The sequence below is a fragment of the Sciurus carolinensis genome, unplaced genomic scaffold (genome assembly GCF_902686445.1).
Source record: "Sciurus carolinensis unplaced genomic scaffold, mSciCar1.2, whole genome shotgun sequence".
In the NCBI taxonomy this organism is placed as follows: Eukaryota; Metazoa; Chordata; class Mammalia; order Rodentia; family Sciuridae; genus Sciurus; species Sciurus carolinensis.
Window position 1 is genome coordinate 618,335 of NW_025920197.1, and position 24,068 is coordinate 642,402.

Consider the following 24,068-nt stretch of genomic DNA (forward strand, 5'->3'; position numbering starts at 1 on the left):
CCATAGTAATAGTGACTTCTATTTTCCCCCATTTTCCCATTGTACTGATAATACATAAGTGACCTTTTGGTTTTTAAAGAAGTATAAAAAATACTATATTTAAGACACTTAACACTATACCTGGAGCAGAATGTATTCCTGAGAAAGGATGGTTAATTATAATGGCATAAATTTAATAAAATGGAGTTATTTTCCTCTTGAGTAGTAATTTATTTGTTTTTCTTCTTTTCATCCAGCATAAGTTTATTTTTTAATATCAAGTGCAGTATTAAAAGGAAAACAAAGTACTACATCATTGGAAATGATTTCTACTGATTCTATTGCATTTTTAAACTTATGATTTGATTTGAATACTATCATGGGAGGAGCTGTGAGTACTGGGGAAGATAATGATTTAGTTGAAAAACTTAACGAAGCTTCATATATCTGCACCTAAAGAGTGGAGCAAGCCTTCAGAGCAATTGATCATGCAGATTACTACTTGGAAGTCTACAGAGATGGTGCTTACAAAGACTTCACCTGGAAGCATGGAAACTTACACTTTTCAGCATCTTGCATTTATTCTAAAGTTATGGAAGCATTGGAACTTGAACCAGAATTATATTTTCTTATCCTGGGAGGTAGAACTTGATATTTGAGTGCAATGGTAGGCCTAATTTTAGGTAATGATATTTTCATAAAATTCTATTTTAATAAATTGAGTTTGCATCACGGTTTGTAATTTCAAGACTTTGTAACTTTGTCTAAAGTGTGGTGGAATCTGTGTACTGAAAGTAGTTATCTTCCTTACTCAAATTTGGGAACATAGTGGTAGAAATCTCATTCCCAGCCCTGACCCTTTTTTGGCACAAAACTAGAATTCTGATAGCTAGCTCTTGGAAATATTCTCCAACTTGTATTCATTGTACATAAAATTGAGCAGGAAACTCAAGTGTTATTTTGTATACTTCAGGTAAAGTTTTATGATTACTCACATTTGGAATTTGATAGTTTTGTTGGTATCCCATTTTAGAAGGAAAGAGAATTTTGTACATGTTTTGTTGGAGAAAGAGGTGTATGTGGAATATGGAGGTTGTGGCACTGGTGAACCAAAACAGGAGATTGAAGTAAAACACAGACTTTGATATATTCACTAAAATATTATCAACTTACTCAATGCCTGTTCTGCCAGAAATTGTTTCTAGTGTGGTTGTACAGCCATGATCAAAGGTGACAAAGAGCTCTGCCCTCAAGGAGCACACTAGGTGTTTATGAAGAATGCTGGACATTGTTTAAGGCACTCTATGTGTAGTACCTCACTGAGTATTTCTAATAATCCTCATAAGTACATGGTGTTATAAAGATGAGAAAAATAAGTGAGCAGAGCTCCTATGAAGTGACAGATAAGTCTCTGGAATGTATGTGGGAAGAGCATAGGTGGAGGAAGGCATCATTTTAGATGAGAATGTACATGAAGTTTAGGAAGTCATCACTTGCACTGACTCTTTTGTGGGGCACGGATGGAGGAATGTACTGTGTAGGACATTGTTTTAGACAGAGAATAAAGTTTAGAAAGTCATTGAGAATAGCCATTACTTTCACTGACTCTTCTGTGGGGCAGACATTCAGTTAGAAACATTAAGACACATAAGACTCTTGTCATTGTGGGGAGAAATTAGGGAGATGTAAGCATCTTTTTTTAGCATGGCAGTGTGACAACTGAGGTTTTGTGCTCTAGTTATCAGAACAAGAATGGTGTAAATTTTTTTCTAGAGTGTTGGGATTACACAGAAGGTTTTTTACACAGAATGATGTATACTCTAGTAGGGAGACTGTCCCAGTATGGATGATAGATTGTGGGGTCACATTTTGTCACTTTTAAGACATTTTTGAGCCCCAAATCCCATTTTCCTATATAGTATCTAGTTCCTTACTCTTTTAGTCATGGAACCTGTGATTTATTTTATTTATCTCTGTCATTAAAAAAGGTGAGGGTGTACTTTCATTTCACAACTTGTTTATTTATTTATCTATTTATTTATTTATTTATTTAGTACTGGTGTACTTAACCCCTGAGCCACAGCCCCATCTCTATTATCTTTAATTTCAGGACAGGAGATTGCTAAATTACTTACACCTTGCTTAGATGCTGAGGCTGGCCTTGAATTTGTTATCCTCCTGCCTCAACTTCCCAACAGTTTGGGATTACAAGTATGTGCCACAGCTCCTACCTGAGTTAGTTCTTGATATTTAATCATTGCTCAAGAAGGTAGCAAATTATTAATTTCTAACAATAAAGAGAAAGTTACAATCTCATATTAAAATTTGATGGTCTTCCTCATTCTGAGATATGAATTTTTTAGAAGTTTGAAACTTCTACATATCTATCACTTTCATCATGACAATATCTAGGGTTTATGATAGCCTCCAAATCAAAAGGAAAGTAGGAGGCATGAGTAGAAAGAGCTGCTACTTTTAAAAATGAAAGTTGCTGACCTCGATCCATTATATTTCTTGCTCTGGCAAGTTTCAGCTAAAGTTCAGTCTTCATGGCATGTCTAACCAACCTTGGAGTGCATGATTATCCTGTTCCTCAGTTCTCCAGCACCTGCCAGCTAGCTCTTGCTGAGAAAGGTCAGTCTGCCAAAGGAAGGGTAGGAGATGTGTGTGTCATAAATAGAAACTTGCTAGCAATGAGGTCACCTTTTGAGACTCCTTGCCTAGTCACAGTCTCCAAGATGCTGAATTTCTGTGACCAGATGCACTTGTAGGCAGGCCTCAGGCTTTATTGTTTTGTCTTTTAATTCATAACCAGAGGGCATCATGAAAGGAAGTATGCAGCTCATGTAGATGATCTGAATTACACTAGGTATTTTCCTCTTGCTCTAAGGCTAGAGGGAATCATGGATCTGTGGTTGGATACATAGTCGTGACTTCTCCAAGACTTTTTTATTATATGATCCTGCACAGTGAAAACCAAGATATAATTATCTCCTTTTGATTGAGCTCTTTATTTTCTGGGAAAGATAAAAATTTTAAAGAAGGAAAGGCAGGGCAATCTGCAAATCTGTGATTATGGTTTAGTTTGAATCCACCAAGTTTCTGAGGAAGCTTACTTAATCCTTTATCCCATATCCTGTCTGTTTCCCTTTTGTGTGTTTTGAGTCAAACAGGGTAGGAAATGCATCTGTAAAATCAGTTAGACCTAGGTCCAAAGAAGGATGCTATGCATGGTGTAATTATCTGCAGTGAGGTAGATTTGTCTCCACTCCTTCACGGTGAACTCATAACAGATACTCTCTCCTGAGCACCACACCCTCTCCCATTTTTGTCTCCTATACCTAAAATACAGGAGACAGGACTCACTGACAAGTGGGCCCTACCTGAGGAGCCACACACACTGCATAATTTGGTGGAATGCCCACTGAATCAGGGAGGGCAAGCATCTGTGTTTCAGTACCACTCTTAAGGCAGAGGGCTCTTGGGGAATTCCCACTTCACTTCACATACACCAATGCAGAGAATGGGCTATAATCACCTCTTGTTGTTTGTGAGGGCTAATTTGTTTTTCCTCATTTTAAAATATTTAAAAATTTTTAAGATGTTGATGGGCCTTTATTTTATTCATCTATTTTTATGTGGTACTGAGAATCAAACCGAGGGTTCCACACATGCCAGGCAAGCACTCTACCTCTGAGTCATAACCCCAACCCCTGTTATGTTTTTTTGTTATTGTTGTTGTTTGTTTGTATTGTTTTGCTTAGGGATCATTTCCATTTTTCTTATGTAACCCATAACATAACAATTTTAGATTACTTATAAAACCTATGATGCCCATGTCCAATAATGTCTCTAAATATTTTGCTTAAATCCCTAGTCATAGGAATGACTTTCTGAGATTTCCAGAATCATTCCAGCATGTGGATGCCACTGATTTAGTGTATGCTGAAATATTCATTCCTAAATTCATTTCCAAAAGTCAGATATTTGACCAGCAGGACATTTACTTCCACCTGTATAGACATTTGCAGCAGGTGAATTGTCCAGAAGGACTGATTGGTGAAGCTACGTCCTGCTTGTTTGGTGTCTGTACTGTTTCTTTACTCCAGGACATTAAATGGTCCTTAGTCTTCTAGCCTACATTCCCTTTGACCTCAGGTACTCATTATCTCTTGTCATCATGTGCATGCATGCTCAGACTCCCTTCTGTCTCCCTGTTTAATGAGCTATGGTTTACATATCATAAAGTCTACTTACTTTACATGCACTAATCAAGAGATTTTTAACAGATTTAAAGTTCTTGCAAACATTACCACAGTCCAGTTTGAACATACTTCTATTATGCCAAAAACAAACAAACAAAAAATACCCAAATGATCTACTCCTAACTGGTATTACAGACCATGGCAACCAGTTATATGCTTTCTGTCTTCATTGATCAGGACCCTTGTGAACCTTTTGTATAGATGGAATCATATAATAGCTGATCTTTTGCATCAGGTTTCTTTCACTTGGCTATATTTTCAAGGTTCTTACATGTGGTAGCTTGTATTAATGCTTTACTACTCTTTATGGAAGAATAATGTCCTGTTGAGTAGATATACTACCTTTTGTTTATCCATTCACCAGTAAATGAAGAGATGAATCACTAGGTTTTGGTTGTTAGAAATACTGCTGCTGTGAGCGTTCATGTGTATGTCATTGTTTTCTTTCTCTTGACTGGATTCTTAGGAGTGGAATTACTGGAATGTATACTAAGTTTATGTTTAACTTTTTGAGAAATGGACAAACTTCTTTCCATAGTGGCTGTGCTACTTTATATTCCCACCAAAGTTGTATGAGTGTGTGAGGTTCCAGTTTCTAAACATTCTCACTGGCATGCCTTTCCTCCTACTAGCCTACAGTGCTGGGGATTGACAAATGACTTGGCATGTACTAATAAGCACATGGTACCACTGAGCTACATCTGCAGCCCTCTTGTTTATAAATAGCCCTAAGTGTGTGTGCATTGTTACCTCATTGTAGTTACAATATGTCATTTTCCTACTTAATGATATAGAGCATCAATTTATATGCATTTTGGTATTGGGAATTGAAACCAGAGAAATATTTTTTGTTTTATTTTATTTATTCTTTCTAATTTTCTGAGGCTAATTCTAACTTGTGATCATCTTGCCTCATCCTCAAGGGTTGCTGAGATTACAGGTATGTTCCACTGTGCCTAGGTCATTTTAATTGGGTTTTACTTAAAGAACTATTGAGTTATGGGTATTCTTTATGGGTTTTGAATGTAAACCTTGTGAGCTGCACTCACAATCTGAATACTTAAGTGGGCAGGACACCTACATCATATTTCTTCTTCAGTGATTACAAGATTTCTATTGAGCTTACCTCAACTTATTTTCCTGTCATGACACAAGAAAAAAATTAACATATTCTTTTTTTCCTGTGTTTCCTTTCATTGTGAAATGTATTTTTTTCCTTCCAAATTACTCCAGGCAGAAAATTGAATGACAATATTCTTCTCTCTGTACTTTTATATATGCTCATTTGAATGGCTTACAAGACCAAAAGAATCAAAAGCATAATTTGTAATATTTTTCTTCTCTCCCTTTTTCTTCCTCACAGCTTACCTACTTGCCTCCCTAATTCTTCAGTAATGTGATTTTTTATAATATGCACTGTATGTTTGTAGGGATGATAGTTGGCATAAAGTCAGAAGGAAAACTTTTCAGGAAGAAATGAAAAAATATTAATTGCATTCTACAATATTATTCAACAGCTAAAATTATTGAATTAATTTAAAATGTATTTATCTATAAGATTGACTTCTGTGGAATGCTTTATTCCCTAGTATCAGATAAAATACTTTTGACATGCATACAATAGATTTAATATAAATAATAGTTGCCATTATGCTTTATTTAAGATATAAAAGCATGAAGAATAAGCCTTTTATGCTTTGTATGTAGTGCTTACCTCCATCTTAGTTGTAAAACTTTTGAATTTGTGACCACAGCTAAATTTTTCTATTTCCTCATTCTTTAGAGAAACATTTATTATTCTAGAACTTATGCCAGCTCCTGAGGATATAGCAGTGCATAAGATACATCCCTTAATGATTAAATTGATTTAAAATTAAATCAAAATTGCTCCCTCCCTCAGTCTCCCAAGATGCTGATAGAACAGCTGCACAACACTGCAACTGCCAACAATAGGTGACTAAAATACTCACTCTTCCCAGAACCAAAAAAAAAAAGAAAAAATCAAGAAGGGAACAGCATTACATTTGTACTGACCATATGCAAATTATTCCCACCAACAGCAACATAATACAGTCTTTTTATCAGCACAAGAATTATCCTCCAAAACAGATTATATACAGGTCACAAAGCAAGTCTTAATATTTTGGGGGAGAGGTACTGTGGAGTGAACTCAGGGACACTCAACCACTGAGTTACAACCCCAGTCCCACTTTATATTTTATTTAGAGATAGGATCTCACTGAATTGCCTATTGCTTCAACATTGCTGAGGCTGGTTTTGAACTCATGATCCTCCTGCTTCAGACTCCTGAGTCACGGGGATTACAAGCTCATGCCACCCTGCCAGGCAAGTGGTAATATATTTAAAAATGCAAACAATTTCTTGCTTGTGATAAGATAATGGGATAAAACTAGAAGCCAACTGCAAGAGTAACTATAGAAATTATACAAACACACAGAGACTGAAAAATATCTTCAAAGAACAGTGGGTGTCAATGAAGAAATCAAAGAGGGAATTTAAAAAAATTCTAAAATCAAATGAAAATTAAAAGATCACATATCAGAACTTAAAAATATAAAAAAGAGTGATAAGAGGAAATCTCACAGATATGAGTTTCTACATTTATAAAAGCAGAGAACTCAATAAAATTTAAAAGGAAAAAAGAGAATAACCTAGTGATGCACACATTAAGGTCTTAGAAAAATATAAAAAAATAAAATCAGTAGAATTAAAGAAATAATAAAAGATCATGGCAGAAATAAACAAAGTGGAAACTAAAGAACAATATGAAAATCAATGAAATAAGGAGCTGGTTATTTGAAAATGTAAACAAAATTAATAATCCTTAGCTAAATAAAGAAGAAAGACCCAAATAAATTTTTCTTGTCATTGAATTCAATGTTGCTAATATTCTAGCATAACAATTAGTAAACTCTTCCTACAAAAAGTCAGATGATGATAATTTAGAATTTGCAGACAATAGATTTTCTGTCACAACTACTAAAACTTACTACTGCTTTAAGGCAAAAGTAGCCACAGACAATATGTAAATGAAAGAGCAAGGCTGTAGTCCAATAAAATTTTATTTATGGATACTGAAATTGGCAGTCCATGTAATTTCCATATCATCAAATATCTTTATATTGATGTTTTTTCCAACCACTGAAAAACACAACTACCATCCTTAGTTCACAGGCTGTATAAAAACAGCCACTAGGCTGTGTGTGACCTGTGGGTCAAAACTGGCAGACACTTGCTCACATCACTTTCTTCCCAAACCAAACATCCAATGAACACTGATTTCAGCTGCCAGCTCTTCCATTACTCTCAACTTCTCATTCTTTCTGTCTCACTCAACCTTCAAAACTCCTGATCCTGGACCAAGGCAATAATCTCTCATCTCTGTGAAGTGTTAGATAAGAAAGAAATCTACTGCTTAGATTGGCACTCCTCAAGATTCATATTCCTTATTGTCTTCTTTTTTCTTTTTTTTCTTTCTTTTGGTATTAGGGACTAAACCCAGACATGCTTTGCCACTGAGTTACATTCCCAGTTCTTTTAAGACAGGGTCTAAGTTGTAGAGCCTGACTTTGATCTTGAAATCTTCCCACTGTTGCCAACTAAGTTGCTGGGATTACAGGTGTGTGACAATGTGCTAGCCATCTCTGTGCCCTTATTCAGTTCTGGCTCCCTTCTCTACAACAAACTCATTACCACCTTCTCCACTCTCTCAAGATGGATCTCTCCCATTTAGCAAAGGTCCTGCTTTATCCTCCAGAGCCACATGAGTAAACAAAAGCAAGTTCCTAGTCTGTGGCCCTAACTCCACCTGAAAACAATGTAGAACTAATCTCCATTAATCTCCACAAGCAGAGTGTAATGATTTCAATGTTTGGTTTGATTCCAGCAGACCTTATTTTATTCATATTTCACTGCTATATTTATTAGATGCCTGGTATGCAACTATATATTTCACAAAAATGTATTGATTATTCACAAAAAAATCTATAACACAGCTGGGGAATATAGTTCAGTGTTGAGTGTTTGCCCACCCTGCACAAGATCTTGCATTTAATAACAAGCACTGCAAAAGAAAAAGAGAACAAAAAAACCACATCTCCATTTCATGAAAAAATTCAGAACTTGGCTTAAAATTTTGGCTTATGTCCAAAGTCACACAACTGCATGCATATCTGTGCTCCATTTTTCCACATTTCCAGCAGTGTACTGTCTGATGTGACCCTCCATCCCATTTCAAAAGTACCTCCAAACATCTCTTCACTGAGGTTCCCTTATACCCTTTTCCACATAATTCCTCATGCTTCCATGCCTTCTCATCCACATTAAACCTCTACCTGGAAATAGCTTGTTAACACACATACCATTAATGAGTCCTTTTCTGCTAGGAAATTTCTCTAGAATCAACTCCAGAATACTTATAAACTTGTCTTAGTCTATGTAGACTGCCATAACAAAATATCACAGTCTGGGGGTGGGGTTTAACTAATGTATTTTCTTACAGTTCTGATTTAAGTCCAGATTAAGAAGCCAACAGGATCAGTTTCTGGTGAGGTCTTCCTCCACAGCTTGAAAATGACCACCATCTTGCTGTGTCCTCAACTGACCTTGTTTGTACACATGCACCTCAAAGCATGCCTGAGCTCTCTGATGTCTCTTTATGAAAGGACATTTAATAATACCATTGGGTCAGGGTTCCAGCTTTCTGACCTTATTTTACTTTCTACTTCTTCAGAAACCCTATCTCCAAAAAATGTCACATGAGGAGTCAGGGTTTTAAAATATAATTTGAGTCCCCTGAAGGCTCATAATAATATCCATGCTACATTTAGCATAATTACCCAATATGTACATTATTTTAAGTAAGGAAACATGTCTGAGTTCTTTTAATTCCCATACCATGATTCTTTAAGAAAAAACAAAACAAATAATATCTCTTTGACTGTGACTATTAATTGGTGTAACTGACTTTTGTTTTTACTGCTTTTGCATACCTCTTGGTAAAACAAAACTCAAGAATTATTTACACAATCAATTTATATTGATAGTCCTTCCTATACTTTCAGTTTATATACTGAAGAAAATACTCATTCAATAAATGGATATATAGTGCCAAATAAAGGTAATGCACTGATTAAAGCTTAAAAAACTTTCTCTTCCTAGAGTTTTTATATTGAAGAAGGAAACATAAAATTTGAAAATAAGTGGTTTGTAAAAAAAATAAAGAAGACTCAGGGAATGTGTGGTAAAAATGGGTCAGAGTTTCAGATAGCACATTGGTCAGCTGTACATTAGGTACTGTAACTGAATACCTGAGGTGGTCCACTTAAATAGAGGAAAGGTTCATTTTGGCTGACAGTTTTGGAGGTTTCTTTCCATGACTGGTTAGACCACTGTTTTGGGGTCTGTGGCAAGGGAATGTGTACTGTGGCAGCACTGTGGCTAAACTTCATCTTCTGACTGGGATGCACACCTCCATGACAAAGACCTTCTGCAGGGCCCACTGCTTCAAAGTTCTGCCACCTCCAATGAACACCAGCTGAGCAGCAAGTCTTTAGCACAAGGATGTTGGGATGACCCAAAGCAGATCCAAACCACAGCAGATGGGGATCAGGAAGAGCCCCATCAAGATGATTAAATTTTAGTCCAGATCTAAAGAAGATAAGGGAGAAAGCATATGGAAAGACTGAGGCACATAATTTTATGCAGAAGGAATACACAGTACAGAGTTCTTGAGGTCATACTGTGCACACACATATTAGGACCAGCACAGAGGCCTCAAGCAGAGTGAGTTGGTGGGGAAATGCATGACATAAGGTGAGAGAAATAATAGGTTCAGACAGTTTTGAGAAATACATACCTCATTAGGGGCTTTGACTCTGAGTCATATGGGAAGGTTTGTATTATTTTGAGAGTGATATGTACTGGTTTGCATATTAGTAGGGTGACACTGGCTTCTGTGTTGGGAGCAGAACATAGGCCACAAGGAGGTAGAGGAGGGGAAAGTGATGAGGGGATATCACAATAATCTAGTTGAGAGGTGATGGTTGACTCTGACTATGGTGGTGGCCATTGGGGTGGTGAGAGTGTCTAGACTCTGAATATATTTGAAAAATGAGGAGAAATGGAATTATTGACAGGTTAGAAGTGGTCATAAGAGAAAATGAAATGACTGCAAGGTCTAGAGTTGAAACTGTGTGGTTTACACTGCTGAGGAAAAACTCAAAGACTCAAGATTTGGACGGTTGGAGGTCAGATGTTCTTTATGGAACATGCTGAATATACATGATCACTGTGAAAAGAAGCAGGATAGGGAAATTTTGGTTGACACACCCAAAAATACTGAATCCTAAGAGTGACCTGGATCATCTGATCCACAGAAGTGGTCTTTTCTCCTCATATCACACTGATAATACCAACATTTCTATTTTGCAAGATAATAAGTACTTCCAACTCCCCTCCTTGCCTGCTGAACAAAATCCAAGTCCAACACAACATCATTTGGCTTGCTAAGGGAAGAAATGGTCTATACATCTGCAGGTTCTATCTGACACTCATAACAGGACCTGAGGGAGGACATATGGGCTGGATCCCAGGGGTGCTGGATCAAGATATGGAGCATCAAGCTGGATAAGGGAAAACTGGTGCAGAAGACATGATTCATGTCATAGGAGTTAACACTCCACCAAGGACCTGAGAGATGTACTACCATGTTTCTAGATCAGCTTTTCAAAGCCTAGAGAAACAATGGTTCACTCTACTGTAGGATTTCCAGAACTGCCATTGCAGACAGTAGGAAAGAAGTGGGAACAGAACTAGGAATCCTTGGAATGGTGATCTTACAAGGGCCAGGGCACTCACACCATAAAAAGCATGATCTCTTGCCAACTCTCTGGGCCTGATGCAGTTCTCAGTCTCAGAAGCCAGGACAAAAAGAGAGGCCAGTTCACCTGAAGGGAGTTCCCTCCAACAGCAAGTCAAATCTATGCAGCAATCATCCCTGCTAATCCTTTCACCTAAAGATATATGCCCATGTACTTGGAGAACAACTGCCCTGGCTAGAAAAGATTGGGCAAGTATTTAGAGATGGTTCTATAGTATCTGATTTGATACCAAAGGACTGAAGCTCCATAGCAGACTGTTGGAGTGACTGAGGATAATGGAAGGTCACAAATGGAGCCCCGTAGCAGAGGCTCTCTTGGTTCTACACATCCACATCTCAGTTACATGCCAAATCTCTGTAGGTATAATGGGAACAGAAATGTTCTGACTTCTTGGCTAGCAGCATAAGAGTTCATAAAGTGGGAAACATAAATGGAATTTTCTAAAACTTCTTCCTTCCAATGATCCAAGTAGTAAATCCAAAACCTGGTATTCTGGAGGAAATGGTAAAGATGAATACCACTCTTAAAAATCAGAGGATGTGAGACTGTTTGTCTATATAATTTTCATGTAATTCACCAGTGTGTACCCTATATGTGATTCAGGAGGTTGACATTGGACAACCACAAACTCAAAACAAGTAATGTTTCCAACTGTTTCTCCTATTCTACAATACAGGATTCTGGCCTTAGGAGATTCACACAGACTCAAATACAGGTGGAGAATCCCAAATCCAAAAATATAAGACCTGAAATGCCCCCAAATCAAAAACATTTTGAGCATCATGTGTCACTAGAAATGGAAAATTTCTCATCTGACCTCATGTGAAAGATCATAATCAAAATGTTAGAGCACTAAACATTAGTACAAAATCACCATCAGGCTATCTTTATAAGCTATTTATAAAAAAAGTGAATTCTGTGTTTAGAATTAGGTCCCTTCCCCAAATAATGCATATCTCTTAGAATATGTAAATATTCCAAGATACCCAAAATCCCAAAACAATTCTGGTCTCAAGCTTTTTGGATAACTTCCACATGGTTTGAAGTCCCTGAAATGGCACAGGTGTTCTCCATCCCTAGCAGAAGCATAATCTGGGGCAGTTAACTTTCCAGTGATAAGGAAGATATAGTTGATCTACATTCTTGCTGTGTTAACCAGGTGTCCATTTTCATGCACTCTGAAGGGACCTGTATAATCGAACCTCTCTCAAATCATCACATTAACAATGCATGTTCATGCAGATGAATGGATAAATGAAATGTGGCATACATATATAATGGAATATTTCTCAGTCATAAAAAAGAATGTTTTTAACATCTTGTGAAAAATGGATCTGAAGACTATTATCCTAGGCAAAATAAGCCAATCCCAAAAAACAAAGGTCAAATGTTCTCTCTGATATGTGGATGCTAACACACAAGTGTAGGGGTGGGAGAAGTTCAAGAAATTAGATAAAGGGGCATGAGAGGAAGGGAAAGGGGATAGGAAAAGAGAAGACCAAGGAGCGATTCTGACATACTTTTCTGTGTACATGTGTGAATAACCCACTGTCAATTTGTACATCATGGACAACCACAAGATGGGGATCCTTATAGAATAAAATGTACTCCATGTTTGTATAAATAAGTCAAAGTATACTCTACTGTCATTATAATTAAAAGGAACAAAAATAAAAAATAAGAAAAAATATGTTGATGGAATTACCTTGATGAGAACAGAGAAATAAGAAGTGAGAAGTATTTTGGAGGCCTTGCAAAGACATCTGCATTTGAGATGTATAATATATATCTAGCAAACATTCAGTTGATGAAGTGCTTATGGACCCAGCAATCTAACAAGTGCCCATTTACAAAAAAGGACAAATCATGGCATCTTTCATTTCCCAACACTGACAAGGAACCCATTGCCAAATTGGCTTTTTCAGGTTATGGGATTTGCATATTCCACAATTGAGAATGCTTCTGTGATCTGTGCATTGAGAGACAAGGGAAATGGATAAACTAGCATTGGGCAGCAGAACAACAATGAAGATTTGCAGGGTACTGGATCAAGTCCTGTCATCTGCAGCAGAGAACACTACAACCAGAAACATAGTCCTAGTAGAGATGGAATCCCTCCCTATGAAGTCAGAGCTGACCACCATGGATCAAATTCTATGAGGTCCTCAGGTCATAATGTCAAACAGAACTGAAGAAATCCATCTTAAGATGGAGAGTCCAAGAGTCAGTCTAGAGGGGACAAGTGAGTCATTCATGCATGCAGCCAGGAGCTCCAGGAGCTCCATGAATTTTTGATTAGAGGGGGGGAGAATAGTACATCACCCTCAACCACCCTCAAGTGTCACAGATGAGGTATGTGTGGGGCTCTCCCTACCAGCTACTCAGGAAGGAAATGTACATCTTAGTTTATAAATAGTTGCCTCAGTGTCCAGTAGAATCTGCCAGTGGTTTGTAGGACAACATTTACAGAGGGCTCTGAAAGTGCAGAGAAAAGAATTTCTGATAGGCAGACCTGCAGGGAAGGAGTGCATGTGGTTCTCCACTTTGAATGGAGAAAAAATTGGCCAAGGGTATAAAATATATGGGTCCCTGGGGGAAATCAATAGCTTCTTGTCAGTCAGGAACAAGAAGATGAGTGTAATATCTAAAAGGTCAGGGACAGGGAGGTCTGAAGCAGAAGCAGGTTATTAGATTGGTAAGAGTTAGTATGGAGTTTGAAGGTCTTAATATGGCATAGTAACACCTGCCAGAGAGTACACACACAAACACACCATGGAAAAGGGAGGACTGAAAAAATAGTCATTAATGGAGTAGCATTAATGGAGGGGTTGAGGCATTGGTTACAATCAACAGCACAAATTCCTGTTAAAACTGATATGATAGTCCCACAGCCCATGTAAAATCTGCTGCCAAAAGAACATATCTTGATTCCTCTAATATAATACTTTTGTCAAGTAAACTAACCAGCCATAGACCACTCTAGGAGGGGAAATAATTCAATTTGGCTGGAATCAAAATACTCAAGGTATGAGTTTGCCTTCCCTGCCTTCAGATACTCAACCAGAACTGTGTGAGGGCATCTAGAATGTTTTCTGTACAAACAAGTCCTCATACAACTCATTGGACCCAGTAGCCCGCTTATGAAAATAACTATGGGAACACAATCACAAACTCCATGAAGAGGATGGAACAGTATACAGTCCATAAATTGATACCCTGATGGAGGGATGGAGGGACATGACTGAAACGCTAGCTTGGAGGTGATACCCTGTCAAGATCAAGTGCCTTCCTGGAAGGCAACATAGGCAACATTATATAATGCTTTGTCCTCAACAGTTTGAATACATGGGACTAAAAGTTTGAATTAGAAGTAATTTCTTTTACCATGACTCCTAGTGACCAACTTGTATAATTTGTACATTTCCTACCCCCCAATTTAAATTCTGTGGGTCTAGAGAGTCTGATTTCCAAAGTGAGATCATTTCCAACAGGAGACACTCTAAGAGTCCTCTTAAACTTTAAGCTCTGACTATCTTTCACTTGGGCTCCTCATGCTGTGATATCTTCCCCGAGGAAGTCACTAACACTGATCACTGGAAGCAGTAAGGCTGTTACTAGATTATGGGGACAGGAAAGGATATATTTGGCACCCAAGTGGCACACTAAGGTGTCTTGTAGAAGTTCCTGGCCAAAATTTAACAGCAAATCAATAGGTCACCACCTAGAGTGTCTGAAGACCATAGTGGTCAAGGTCTCAGATGCTTCAGTGATGAAGATGTGAATCATGCCACCAAGTAAACCAGAGTACTGGGCAGGGATGGAGAAGACAGGTGTGAGAGTAGGTAGCCACTGAACTTAAGACACACAGCAAATGGATTCAAGCTGTGTGAGTACAGACTACAGCAAATAATATGGTATGCCACTCCCTTTCCTCCCTTGAGGATGAGGGTATTCACTTTGTTCCCTGCTGAGAGCACTGGGATCTGACATACCTCAGAAGAATCCATTTCTCAGATTTGCCCTCAGAGTCATTTAACCCAAAATCATATTCCAAGGCACAGCTCATATTCACCCAGCCTGAAGACAGGACAAACTGGAGGGCAATCTAGCACCAAGCACTCTGCAGGATGGGCTGCAGCATCAGTCACAATTGCAATTCAACTGTATTATTGCCCTGAAGTTTGACTTCTTCCTCTGCCCAAACCTACCTCCCTTGTAGCTCAAAATAATGTTCTCAAGATCACACCAAAACAATGTGCACAGAAACTCCTATTCCAGGGTCTGTCTCCTGGGGAAACTAACTCATAGCAAGCGCATGTTGAGATGAGTTCCAGTCAGCTCAAGGCAAGGACTGGTGGTGAGGCTGGGTATACTGGTGACCATGGAGCTTGCTCTTGACCTCTGCTAACAAAGACAGGATACTTTGGGGAGTCTGTACATTTCCTCTGATAGTCTTTGATCATATTACTCTATTTTGGACCCGCAATGGGCTTGATTTAGAAAGAAACCAGAAAGCTTTCTTGAAACCACCTGTGAGCTGAATTGTGTTAGAGGAAAGACTGGAAATGCTAAGAAGAAATTTGATGAAAGGTGGGCCTGTGGCAATAAATTGCTTTTTTTTTGTGTGGTGCTGGGGATTTGAACAAAGGGTCTTGTGCATGTGAGGCAAGCACTATATCAACTGAGCTATATCCCCTGTCCTGATAAGTAGCCTTTAATGGTGCTGGTAGTAGCTGAAAGATTATAATAACACAATGAGAATGTCAGCATCAATTTTTATTAGTGCCATGGACAAGATACATTGTATTTAAATTAGCTTCGATTGCATTAGTATTTTTTAAGTAGTCTCTCTGGAAACAATGACATATCCAATGTATTTTAAAAAGAAGGACTAAATAACATGCCAGTGTTCTCTATAAAACAACCATAATTTTATACAGGGGAAAACATGCCACATTACCAAAGGGTATTTAGAAATTCAGGAACACAATTGTAAGTCTGAATTCCAACAAAACTGTAGAATAAGTTAGAAGAACATTATAGGGGATGGATTAGGTTTTACAAAAGTTGCATGAAAATTAAAGAGGAACTAAAATAAAGTGTTTAAAAAGTAAATCACCACTCTTCATCTTCAAAATGGATAGAATAATAATGAGGAATTGATTATGTCTAGGTTAACTTAAGCCACTTAAGGAATGGCTTGGCAGTTCTTCAACCAAAACAAGATTATTCCATTCAACATAAATTATTGTAAAATTTAAAATAATCAGTTAGTAATTTCTATTAAGTGATTATTATTAAATAAATATAAGGGCATCTGTTTCATGTTTGAATATTCCCAGAAATTTCCAACATTTTTCTGAATTAGTCTAATAATAAACTAGATGGTGCTGGGAAAACTGGAAAAATATATATAGCAAAATAAAATTAAACCCCTATTTCCCACCCTGCACAAAGCTCAACTCAAAATGGGTCAAGGACCTGAAAATTAGACCACAAACCTTTCATCAATAAAAGGAAAAGTAAGTCCAAATCTTCATCATGTTGGCTTCGGACCAGACTTCCTTAACATGACTCCCAAAGCAAAACAAATAAAAGCAGGAATCAATATTTTGGATAGATTAAAACTAAAAAGATTTTTCTCAGCAAAGGAAACAATCAACAATGTGAAGAGAGAGCCTACAAAGTGGGAGAAAATCTTTGCCACATGCACTTCAGATAGCATTAGTCTCCAGAATCTATTAAGAACTCAAAAAACTTGACACTAAGAATACAAATAACCCAATCAATAAATGGGCTAAGGAAATGAGCAGATACTCCACAGAAGTACCTCTACAAGCAATCAACATATAAATGAAAAAAATGTTCAACATCTCTAGTAATAAGAGAAATGCAAATCAAAACTACCCTAAGATTTTATCTTACCCTAATTTGAATGACTATTATCAAGAATGTAAGCAATAAGAGGTGTTGGCGAGGATGTGTGGTAAAAGGTACACTCATACATTGCTGGTTGGGTTGCAAATTGGTGCAGCCTCTCTGGAAAGCAGAATCTCTCTGAAGAGTCCTTAGAAAATGTGGAATGGAACCACCATTTGACCCAGCTATCCCACTCCTCAGCCTATACCCAGAGGAGTTAAAATCAGCACACTATAGTGATGCAGCTACATCAATGTTTATAGCAGCTCAATTCACAGTAGCAAGATTGTGGAACCAACCTAGATGCCCTTCAGTAGATGAATGGATAAAGAGACTGTGGCATATATACACAATGGAATATTATTCAGCCATAATGAAGAATAAAATTATGGCATTTGAAGGTAAATGGATGGAGTTGGAGAATATCATGCTAAGTTAAATAGGCCAATCCTAAAAAACCAAAGGCCATATGATTTCTCTTGTAAGTGGATGATGATACATAATGGGGAAGGGGAAGGCAAGAATGGAGGAAGAATAAATTGGGTAGAGGAAAATGAGGGGTGGGGTGGGGGCAGGTGAAGGAAAGTAATAGAATGAGGCAAACATCATTACCCTATGTACATGTTTGATTTCACAAATGGTGTGAATCTACTTCTTGACAACCAGAGAAACAGAAGTTGTACCCCATTTCTGTACTATGAATCAAAATTTAAAAAATAAAAAAATTATATCAAATGGAATTTTTGACAGAAAAATGATTTCTAAATAATTGGGAGAACAGGAAGCATTATCATTTCTAAGCAAAATATATTCTTTGTCCAAATTTTAGAAAACTAGATTGTTTAATGATAACTCTGAAAGTTAAAATGTGGAACTTTGAAAAAAACATAAGCAGTGATTACTTCTTGATTTCATGTTGTGAGTAGTATAAACTGTGGATGAGAGAAAGCATAGCCTGTTGGTAGGGAAGCTGGCCTATGATCTGAACTCTGGATTGCTAAGTAGTGTGCAGCATTGGATTATTTATATATACTGCTTATTTTCACTTTATTTTGAAAATTTGCATAGTCATAGTTTTTAACTTGTAAGATTACTTTTGAGGATTAAATGAGATAACTAGATGAAAAAGATAAGTTGAGTGTATGTCACATAAGATCTTGATGAATATTATTTATTATTATGATCATTAATGGTAATGACATGCTTAAATAGTGATTTCTCTTTCTCTACAAAGGTTAGATTAAACATTTTTCCCCATAAATTTGCTTCTCTGTTAATTTCTTTCTTTTCCTCTCTGAATTATGCATTTCTTCTTATGTTGATGCCACTAACAATTCCCTCAAAATTATTTTTTAAGTTATTTTCAAGATACATGACAAAAAAGATTCATTTTTGCCATCTGAATGGTCTGATACCCTAAAGGGCTGACAGATATTTTCACTGTGGTGCTATTCTTCTGGTCATGGGCACTGTTTCTGTGGTAGACCACCAGGAAATCACTCACAGTGCTGCAGACCTCTCTCAAACTTTGAGCTCTTGATTGTTTTAAATTACTTTTATCTCTTTACAGGAGACAAAAATGTCTCTACAAAGAAATTTTAGATGAGAGTAGATTTTAAAAGCAAGATTCTAAAGGAGCCAAGTAGTTAAACAGTTTAATCCTTCCTGATTGTGTGGATGTACTACATGTCCTGTTTTTATTAAAACAGTTTACAAAACAAAATTCTTAATTATAAGAATAACACAGGTAGGGCCATAAAAATTCCTACTAACACACTTCTATATAGAAGATCATCAAGGTTACTTTTATTTTTTTATTTTTTTTATTTTTTATTTTTTATTTTTTTTAATTGTATACAAATGGGATACATGTTGTTTCTCTATTTGTACATAGAGTCAAGGCATACCATTTGTGTAATCATACGTTTACATAGGGCAATGATGTTTATTTTTTTCCCTTCCCCCCACCCCTCTCACCCCTCTTTTCCCTCTATACAGTCCTTCTTTCCTTCATTCTTACCGCTCTCCTTAGTCTAACTCTAAACCTAACCCTAAACCTAATGCTAACCCCTCCCACCCCCCATTATATGTCCTCATCCGCTTATCAGCGAGATCATTCATCTTTTAGTGTTTTGAGATTGGCTTATCTCACTTAGCATGATATTCTCCAATTTCGTCCATTTGCCTACAAATGCCATAATTTTATCATTCTTCATTGCGGAGTAATATTCCATTGTATAAATATGCCACAGTTTCTTTATCCATTCATCAACTGAAGGGCATCTAGGTTGGTTCCACAATCTGGCTATGGTGAATTGAGCAGCAATGAACATTGATGTGGCTGTATCTCTGTAGTATGCTGATTTTAAGTCCTTTGGGTATAGGCCAAGGAGTGGGATAGCTGGGTCAAATGGTGTTTCCATTCCAATCTTTCTGAGGAATCTCCACACTGCTTTCCAGAGTGGCTGCACTAATTTGCAACCCCACCAGCAATGTATGAGTGTTCCTTTTTCACCACAACCTCGCCAACACCTATTGTTGCTTGTATTCTTGATAATCGCCATTCTAATTGGGGTGAGATGAAATCTTAGGGTAGTTTTGATTTGCATTTCCCTTATTACTAGGGATGTTGAACATTTTTTCATATATCTGTTGATTACTTGTACATCTTCTTCTGTGAAGTGTCTGTTCATTTCCTTAGACCATTTGTTGATTGGATTATTTGTATTCTTCGTGTAGAGTTTTTTGAGTTCTTTATAGATTCTGGAAATTAGCGCTCTATCTGAGGTATGGTTGGCAAAAATATTCTCCCACTCTGTAGGCTCTCTCTTCACATTTCTGATAGTTTCCTTTGCTGAGAGAAAGCTTTTTAGTTTGAATCTATCCCAGTTGTTGATTCTTGCTTTTATTTCTTGTGCTATGGGAGTCCTGTTAAGGGAGTCTGATCCTAAGCCAACAAGTTGAAGATTTGGACCTACTTTTTCTTCTATAAGATGCAGGGTCTCTGGTCTGATTCCGAGGTCCTTGATCCATTTTGAGTTGAGTTTTGTGTAGGGTGAGAGATAGGGGTTTAATTTCATTCTATTGCATATGGTTTTCCAGTTTTCCCAGCACCATTTGTTGAAGAGGCTATCTTTTCTCCATTGCATATTTTTGGAACCTTTGTCTAGGATGAGAAAATTGTATTTATTTGGGTTTGTGTCCATGTCCTCTATTCTGTACCATTGATCTACCTGTCTATTTTGGTACCAATACCATGCCGTTTTTGTTACTATTGCTTTGTAGTAGAGTTGAAGATCTGGTATTGCAATACCCCCTGCTTCGCTCTTGCTACTGAGGATTGCTTTAGCTATTCTAGGTTTTTTATTCTTCCAGATGAATTTCATAATTGCTTGTTCTATTTCTGCAAGGTACATCATTGGGATTTTAATTGGAATTGCATTGAATCTGTATAGCACTTTAGGTAGTATAGCCATTTTGACAATATTAATTCTGCCTATCCAGGAACATGGGAGATCTTTCCATCTTCAAAGGTTTTCTTTAATTTCTTTCTTTAGTGTTCTGTAGTTCTCATTGTAGAGGTCTTTCACCTCTTTTGTGAGATTGATTCCCAAGTATTTTATTTTTTTCGATGCTATTGTGAATGGGGTAGTTTTCCTAATTTCTCTTTCTGAAGATTCATCACTTATGTATAAAAATGCATTGGATTTATGAGCATTGATCTTGTAACCTGCTACTTTACTGAATTCACTTATGAGTTCTAAAAGTTTTCTGGTGGAATTTCCAGGTTCCTCTAAATATATAATCATGTCATCAGCGAACAGGGATAGTTTGAGTTCTTCTTTTCCTATTCGTATCCCTTTAATTTCTTTGGTTTGTCTGATTGCTCTGGCTAGAGTCTCAAGGACGATGTTGAATAGAAGCGGTGAAAGAGGGCATCCCTGCCTTGTTCCAGTTTTTAGGGGGAACGCTTTCAGTTTTTCACCATTTAGAATGATATTAGCCATGGGCTTAGTCGTAGATTGCCTTTATAATGTTAAGGAATGTTCCCACTACCCCAATTTTTTCTAGTGTTTTCAGCATGAAGGGATGCTGTATTTTATCAAATGCTTTTTCTGCATCTATTGAAATAATCATGTGATTCTTAACTTTAAGTCTGTTGATATGGTGAATGACATTTATTGATTTCCGAATGTTGAACCAACCTTGCATCCCTGGGATAAAACCCACTTGATCGTGGTGCACTATCTTTTTAATATATATTTGTATGTGATTTGCTAAAATTTTGTTGAGAATTTTTGCGTCGATATTCATTAAGGATATTGGTCTGAAATTTTCTTTCCTCGATGTGTCTCTGTCTGGTTTAGGTATCAGGGTGATATTGGCTTCATAGAACGAGTTTGGGAGGGTTCCCTCCTCTTCTATTTCATGGAATAGTTTGAGGAGTATTGGAATGAGCTCTTCTTTAAAGGTTTTGTAGAACTCGACTGAGAACCCATCTGGTCCTGGACTTTTCTTTGTTGGTAGGCTTTTGATGACCTCTTCTATTTCATTGCTTGAAATTGGTTTATTTAAGTTGTGTATGTCCTCCTCGTTCAGTTTAGGTAATTCATATGTCTCTAGAAATTTGTTGATGTCTTCGAGGTTTTCTGTTTTGTTGGAGTATAGATTTTCAAATAGCTTCTAATTATGTTTTGTATTTCACTCGTGTCTGTTGTGATGTTTCCTTGTTCATTCTGAATTTTAGTAATTTGAGTTTTCTCCCTCTTTCTCTTTGTTAGTGTGGCTAAGGGTTTATCAATTTTATTTATTTTTTCAAAGAACCAACTATTTATTTTGTTAATTTTTCCAATTGTTTCTTTTGTTTCGATTTCGTTGATTTCGGCTCTGATTTTAACTATTTCCTGTCTTCTACAACTTTTGGTATTGGTCTGCTCTTCTTTTTCTAGCGCTTTGAGCTGTAGTGTTAAGTCGTTTATTTGTTGATTTCTACTTCTTTTTTTGAATGCGCCCCATGAAATAAATCTTCCTCTAAGTACTGCTTTCATAGTGTCCCAGAGATTTTGATATGATGTGTCTTTGTTCTCGTTTACTTCTAAGAATTTTTTTATTTCCCTCCTGATGTCTTCTGTTATCCATTCATCATATAATAGTGTATTATTTAATCTCCAGGTATTGGAGAAGTTTCTGTTTTTTATTCTGTCATTTATTTCTAATTTCACTCCATTATGATCTGATAGAGTACAAGGTAGTATCCCTATCTTCTTGTATTTGCTAACAGTAGCTTTGTGGCATAAAATATGGTCTATTTTAGAGAAGGATCCATGTGCTGCTGAGAAGAAAGCGTATTCGTTCTTTGTTGGATGGTGTATTCTATATATGTCCGTTAAGTCTAAATTGCTGATTGTGTTGTTGAGATCTATAGTTTCTTTATTCAATTTTTGTTTGGACGATCTATCCAGTGGTGAGAGAGGTGTGTGAAAATCGCCTAGTAATATTGTGTTGTGGTCTATTTGATTTCTGGAATTGAGAAGGATTTGTTTGACGTACGTGGATGAGCCAATGTTCGGGGCATAGATATTTATGATTGTTATGTCTTGCTGATTTATGCTTCCCTTAAGCAGCATGTAATGTCCTTCTTTATCCCTTCTGACTAGTTTTGGTTTGAAGTTCACATTATCTGAGATGAGGATGGATACTCCAGCTTTTTTGCTGTGTCCGTGTGCATGGTATGTTTTTCCCCATCCTTTCACCTTTAGTCTATGGGTGTCTCTTTCTATGAGATGAGTCTCTTGCAGGCAGTATATTGTTGGATTTTTCTTTTTAATCCAATCTGCCAGTCTGTGTCTTTTGATTGATGAATTCAGGCCATTAACATTCAGGGTTATTATTGTGATATGATTTGTATTCCCAGTCAATTGACTCATATTTGTTTTTGACATGATTTGGTTTCTCCTTATTTGGCTATTCCTTTAGGCTAGCGTCTCCTGTTGCTGATTTGCATCGTTGTTTTGCATCTCTTCCTCATGGAATATTTTGCTGAGAATGTTCTGTAATGCTGGCTTTCTTTTTGTAAATTCCTTTAGCTTTTGTTTATCATGGAAGGATCTTATTTCATCGTCAAATTTGAAGGTAAGTTTTGCTGGGTATAAGATTCTTGGTTGGCATCCGTTTTCTTTCAGGGCTTGGTAAATGTTGTTCCAGGCCCTTCTAGCTTTTAGGGTCTGGATTTAAAATCTGCTGATATTCTTATTGGTTTCCCTCTTAATATAATTTGATTCTTTTCTCTCGTGGCCTTTAAAATTCTGTCTTTATTTTGTATGTTAGGTATTTTCATAATAATGTGCCTTGGTGTGGGTCTGTTGTAATTTTGTATGTTTGGAGTTCTATAAGCCTCTTGTACTTGGTTTTCCATTTCATTCTTCAGATTTGGGAAATTTTCTGTTATTATTTCATTGAATAGATTGTTCATTCCTTTGGTTTGTTTCTCTAAGCCTTCCTCAATCCCAATAATTCTTAAATTTGGCCTTTTCATGATATCCCATAATTCTTGTAGATTCTGTTCATGATTTCTTACCATCTTTTCTGTTTGGCCAACTTTGTTTTCAAGATTAAATAATTTGTCTTCAATGTCTGAGGTTCTGTCTTCCAGGTGTTCTATCCTATTGGTTATGCTTTCTATGGAGTTTTTAACTTGGTTTATTGTTTCCTTCATTTCAAGTATTTCAGTTTGTTTTTTTTTCAGTATCTCTAACTCTTTATTGAAATGATCTCTTGCTTCCCGTATTTGGTCTTTTAACTGTTTATTGGTGCGATCATTTAATGCCTGCATTTGCTCTTTCATCTCCTCCTTCAATGCCTGCATTTGCTCTTTCATCTCCTCATTAGCTTCCCTGATCGTTTTAATTACGTACATTCTGAACTCCCTTTCTGACATTTCTTCTGCTGTGCTGTCATTGGGTTTTATTGATGTAGTATCTAGGTTTGTTTGGGACATTTTCTT

The 24,068-nt window shown here is 36.9% G+C and overlaps 1 pseudogene; it reads left to right on the forward strand.

Moving 5' to 3' along the window:
• Positions 1 to 358: 358 nt before the first annotated feature.
• The window catches only part of LOC124974967 (protein-L-isoaspartate O-methyltransferase domain-containing protein 1-like), a 136,357-nt pseudogene continuing 112,647 nt past the window's right edge, over positions 359 to 24,068 (forward strand).